The sequence below is a fragment of the Saccopteryx bilineata genome, chromosome 1 (genome assembly GCF_036850765.1).
Source record: "Saccopteryx bilineata isolate mSacBil1 chromosome 1, mSacBil1_pri_phased_curated, whole genome shotgun sequence".
In the NCBI taxonomy this organism is placed as follows: Eukaryota; Metazoa; Chordata; class Mammalia; order Chiroptera; family Emballonuridae; genus Saccopteryx; species Saccopteryx bilineata.
The window spans coordinates 103197864-103203970 of NC_089490.1; the positions used below are offsets into that span (position 1 = coordinate 103197864).

Genomic DNA, 6107 nt, shown 5'->3' on the forward strand with positions numbered 1-6107 from the left:
TTGCCCACCTTGCACACTTCATTTTCTCCCCTCCCAGGGCTCTCTGCCTTTAGTAGACATCTGTTATCCCTGTGTCAGAGTTCTGTGTTAATTAGTTCCTCTGAACTGACTATAAACCTGTGGGTATAATAGCTGATTACTTTTTATTCCTTTTCCTTCATTAACTTTTTAGATGTTCTTTGAAACCATCTAATCTGTATCTCATATCTAATCACTATAATATCATCAATTTTGGGATAATTTTAGAAATAGAAACATTTGTTTCATGAGAATATTTCAAACAAAGCATGAACTAAGGACTTTGGCTCTTTCTTAGCTAATTCTTTATTTTTTTAAGTTTTTTTGTTTGTTTGTTTTTTAATTTTAGAAAGAGGAGAGAGAGAGAGAGAATGTAGGGAGCAGGAAGCATCAACTCTTATTGGTTGTTTCTCATTTGGGCCTTGACCAAGCAAGCCAGAGGCCTCGAACCTGCAACTTCAGCGTTCCAGGTGGAGGCCTTATCCACTGCACTACCACAGATCAGGCTCTTACCTAATTCTTACCCTACAGGATTTTTCATAATCAATTGGTCAGGGACCTCTTTGATCTTTTTTCTTTCAAAATAGAAATTGTACCATTAAAAATAAATTATACACACATAATCCATACTTTTTGTAAAAAGCTTATAAAGTATAAATAAAAGGCCACATTAACCTTTTTTTATTCTTTGATTCACTCTCCAAACTTTCTATACACATATAACATGCATTTATTTTACAAAATGATGCCATGAATGTATACACTATTAGTAATTATGTCTTTCCACAGAGGAATGCAGCTTGAACACATTTTTCTGTGGACATATAGAGCTTCATATTAGTTTTTATTAATTTTAATTTATTTTTAAAATATTTTTTATTTATTGATTTTTAGAGAGAGAGAGAGAGAGAGAGGAGAGAGAGAGAAGGGGTAGGAGCAGGAAGCATCAACTCCCATATGTGCCTTGACTAGGCAAGCCCAAGGTTTCGAACCGGTAACCTCAGTGTTCCAGGTCGACGCTTTATCCCACTGCGCCACCACAGGTTAGGCCATAAGTAGTTTTTGTAAAAAAGTTGCAGCTATATCTCCCCGCCCCTTTAGTGAGAAGCTGGGAAGCAGAGATGCAGACTCCCACATGTGCCCGACCAAGATCCACCCCGGCATGCCCAACAGGGGGCGTTGCTCCGTTGAAACCGGACCCATTCTTAGCGCCCAGGGCAACTTTGCTCCCATGGAGCCTTGGCTGCGGGAGAGGGAGAGATAGAGGGGGAAGGGTGAAGCAAAAGGGCGCTTCTCTTGTGTGGCCTGGCTGGGAATCGAACCCTAGACTTCCACACGCCCGGCCGACGTGCAGCTACACCGATGCCACAAACTGCTCAAAGCCACAGCCTTTCTCTCCTTTTCCTACCGCTGTCGGTTAACTGAAGCTGCATGTCTTCCAGGGCAGGAAAAGGTAATGTGCCTCGCACTGCGTAGCACAGCCGATAGAATCCCCGAGTTCTCCCTGGGCACCTCAGCTTAGCCTAAGGACGAGGTGGTCACAACCCCCAGAAAACCCGCCCTGGCAGCTGCCCGCGCGGGGCCGCAGTGTCGCTCGCGGGTAAAAGGGCCGCCCACAGAGGGCAGTCGGCCCCAGTTATGCGCGAGTTCGTGCTCTTGCGCTGCAGCCTGACCCGGGGCGCCACACGCAGGCGCAACGGTGGCTCAAAAGTAGCGCGTTATTATTATTATTTTTTTTACAGAGACAGAGAGAGAGTCAGAAAGAGGGATAGATAGGGACAGACAGAAAGGAACAGAGAGAGATGAGAAGCATCAATCATCAGTTTTTCATTGCAACACCTGATTGCTTTCTCATATGTGCCTTGACCGTAGGGCTACAGCAGACTGAGTGACCCCTTGCTTGAGCCAGCAACCCCAAACTGGTGAGCTTTTTGCTCAAGCCAGCTGAGCTCGCGCTCAAGCTGGCGATCTCGGGGTCTCGAACCTGGGTCCTCCCTGCATCCCAGTCTGACGCTCTATCCACTGCGCCACCTCCTGGTCAGACCATATTAGCTTTTTAATAGCTGCATGATATTCCTTTGTAGATATGGCATGATGTATTTAATAGATTACCCTGCTATCCTGCTCTATAATATTTTCCAGAAAAAAGTTTTTAGATTTCACATCCATTTTTACCTTTTTAAAATTTATTATTATTTTTTTAATTTTGAGAATATATTTATTAAAACTGGGGACAGTGAGACAAGGCTGGACCTAGAATAGAAGAAGCAATGGGAGGGAGCCTAGGCGGGGTTCTGCTTAGCTCTCTAAAAATGTTATAGGAAAGAAACGAGCTTAGGCAGGGCTGCTCTAGCTCACTGAGAAGTCAGAGAAAACCGGGCCTTGGAGACAGGGTCAGGGGGCTAGCCTGGATGAGCTGCCGCTGCCCATTGCTCCCCTGGTTGCAAGTTTTGTGAGGGACCTTAGAGTTTAGGAGATGCAGCCTGTGGGAGAAGAAAAAGAAAAGAGAGGGGAAAGGGTTAGAGTGCTCCTAGGAGAAAGATCAATTTTTGCCTTTTTCTTAGGCGTCAACCTTTTTAGGTACAAACTATAAGTTTTAGCAATAAAAATAGAAACCCAGGGCGCTACCGCCTGTGCCCTAACTCCTGTCAGGTCACATCCTCTGCGGGGTGCCACCCTTTTTCCACTGTGAAACATTATTTGAACAGATTCTCAAAATAGCACTCCCTCTTTTTAGCATGCCAGCGTCTCACTTGTGTTATCTGGCCCTTCCCAGTGGCCAGCAAGAATTCTCAACTCTTCGACCTCGGAGTCTCTCTGTCCCTGTGCCAGACCAGACTTAGCAATGAGGGCATGACGTCAGGTTGCTGCAGGCAGTTAGACCTTTGGTACAGCAAGTGGGAATGCAGACTTGTGGAGCCGGCCAGCTCCCTGTCTCCACCCATAGCAAGAGATCCTGGTGGCAGGCACAGAAGTGTTCTGAGCAGGGGATAAAAGGTCAGGGGTACAGGCGGATGGTGTGCTCTAAACGCAGTCTAACCCGCTTCCACTTTGGACTTGCTGTTACTTATAAATTAAAGAGGAGACTGAGGGAGGTTAAAGATTTTTCAATTCTCTAATTATCACTAGAAGGAGCATACTTTAGTAAAAGAGTGTGGGCTTTGGAATCAGACAGTCTTAAGTTCAAGACTGGATCTGCACTTACTATCCATGAGACCTGATACCTAAGGCAGTCAATAAACACTTGCTGAGTGAATGTGTTGACTTTATGTCTGTGATTTTCCGTTTCCCCAGAGGTAAAATGGGGGTGGCAGCAGCACCGTGTCACAGGGCTGTTGTGAGGACTTTTTGATGAATGCATAATTAGCATATGAAATGTGCTCCATGAAGTAGAACTGCTACTTTATTACCCTCAGAAGAAAAATTAGAGCTCCTCTGACCAGAATCAGTTTTACAGTCCCCCTTGCCACATGCATTTGTTCAACAACTCGTTACTAAACAGGCACTGTGATAACTACTGGGGAAACGTTGAATAAAACGCTGTCCAGGGCTGCAATCTAAAAATATCTATGCATTCATTCACTGAACACGTATTTATTTGCCACTTATATTAGCTAGATACTGAAACAACAGTCATCCAACACCAAAATGTTTCTTGTATCTACTTACTTTCATCTCCACTGTCATCATTCAGGTGACCATAGCCACAGCTTCCGTTCTTGACTCTTTAAAATTATTTCACATCCGGAATGGTCTTTGAAAACTCTATATCAAATCATGACATTCCTTTCTTATAGCATAAAATCCCGTTTAGAATAGAATCCCAACTTCTTTCCTCGGCCCACGTGGCCCTCCATGACCTGTGCGCTCCCTGCATCTCCAGCCTCAGCTTTGTTCTCTCCCAACCCTTAAGTTCCACAGCCTGTCAGTTCCTCGAAACAGCCACACGTTTTTTCACTCCGGCCCCTTTGCACATGCCTGTTCCTCCGCCTGGAATGCCATCTCCGAGGATGACAGGCTTCTTCTCATCCTTCATGTATCAGACCAAAAGTCGCCTTCTCAGAGTAGGCGTCCTGAATGGCCACCATTTATTCCCTCACACAGTGTCTTGTTTATTTCACTTCTACTACTTCTTACAATCTGAATTTATTGTTTTTATTCATTTGCTTTTTTGGTTATTGTCTGTCTCTCCCAGAAAAAAATAAGCCCCGTGAGGACAGAAGTATTGTCTCTTTTTCATTGTTTGGTCTTCGTTGCCCAGGGCTGTGCCTGCCACAGAGTTGGGACTCAATATTTTCTTACATGGAGAAACGCAGGAGTGAATTTCTATTGTTTATAAACCTCCGGGAATAAAAATCCCTCCAGGAATAAAAATCCCAAACCTCTTGTTGGCACATTCTAGGATAGATGTGAAAAGTTGTTTTTATGTTGGGCTAAATTAAAAAAAAAAAGATAGAACGAGACCTGGAGAGAAGGGAGCGTCGGTCTCCTCTATGAGAAGAGAGAAGAGAACACTCCAGCAGCAAAGAGTTTAAAAACTCATTTGAATTTAGAGACACGATTGATGAGTTGCTTTTCTACCATCCATTAAGTAAGACCTGTTGGTGGATAGGATGAGTATTAGAGCCAGGAGTCTGAATTCTCATCCCTGACCCGCCACTTACTAGCTGTGTGACCAAGGGCAAGTTGGATAATGGCTCTGAGTCCATTCGAGTGAGAAATGGACCCATGAGTCTGCTACAGAGTAAGTGCTCAGTACGTGTTAATTAGCAATTGTTCTTTTAATTCTGCTGAAAAGATTTTTTAAGGCATCCCATAGCCAGTTTAAAAGATACCAATAGCTAAAGCCTAGCACAGTGCCAGGTGTTTCAGATGTCAATGGGGGGGGGGGGTTTAAAACACAGAGGGTTGGACCCTCTAGTAGTTTCTGATTTAGTAGTGCTGGTAGGGCGTAAGAATTTGCATTTCTAACAGTTAAGTTTCCATGCTGCTGGACTGGGGGCCACACTATACTTGACAGTGGTTAAGTACATCAACTCTGGTGCCAGACTGGCTGCGTTCAAGTCCTGACTACACCTCCCTAGATATATGATCTGGATTGAAGTTCTTAAGCCCTCTGGCCTCAGCTCCCGCTTCTGAAAGTAGAGATAATAATAGAGCCTTTCTCCAGAGGTCATTAGAAGGTTTAAAAGAGGCCTCACATACTGCAATTGTTTAAGATATATAGACTGTTATTTGTTAATAAAAAAACAAAATGAATTTAAAGCATTGCTACGCAATAGATCTTTCTGGGATTATGGAAAGGTCTTATTCCGTGCAGTTCAATTCTGTAGCCATAAAGTATGTGTGGCTATCAAGTACTTGAAATGTGGCTAGCACAATTAAAGAGCTGACCATTTGATTTCAATTAATTTTAATGAATTTAAGTTTAAATAGGCACAAATGTTCAATTAGAGTTCCTTCCCAAGACCCGGACAGAGCCCAGCACTTTGGAAAGCTGAGAACACAGGGCAATGTAAAGACCTGGGTGTGTGATCAACCACTTTCTAACTGCGTGACCTTGAGCAAGCAGCTCAATTTCTTAGCAACAAAACATCATCTGTAAAAGGGAAATAGCACTTGCTCTGATTCCTCAGAAATTCTCTGTGTTTCAATGTGATAATTAATGTAAAATCATAAAGGCAATACTATTGCAAGGATTTCTGTAAAGCTTTATATTTTGGGATTTTCTTCCCCCTGACCTGCCTTAATGGCAATGGCTCTGTCGTCTTGTCTTTTGTGTCCACAGAGCCCAACACACAGTAGGTCCCATGTTAAAATGCAGCCTTCACACAGGATGTCTTCTAATGTTCTAGGACATGTAGTAAAGAGGAAGAAATAGCTATATAGTTTAAAATACATCAATATGTCTCAAAGTGTTATTGTCCAAAAGTGTTTTTCAACTAATATTTATTTTGTAACAATTATAAATAATTCAGTTCTTTTAAAAACTGAAAAATGCAGCCTGACCAGGTGGTGGCGCAGTGGATAGAGAGTTGGACTGGGATGCGAAGGACCCAGGTTCGAGACCCTGAGGTCGCCAGCTTGAG

The 6107-nt window shown here is 43.3% G+C and overlaps 1 non-coding gene across 1 annotated transcript; it reads right to left on the reverse strand.

The window, feature by feature from the left end:
- Window positions 1–1603: 1603 nt before the first annotated feature.
- LOC136321316 (small nucleolar RNA SNORA76) lies at window positions 1604–1735 on the reverse strand. The gene has a single exon (XR_010728580.1). It is a non-coding gene; the product is annotated as a small nucleolar RNA SNORA76 (small nucleolar RNA).
- Window positions 1736–6107: the final 4372 nt, after the last annotated feature.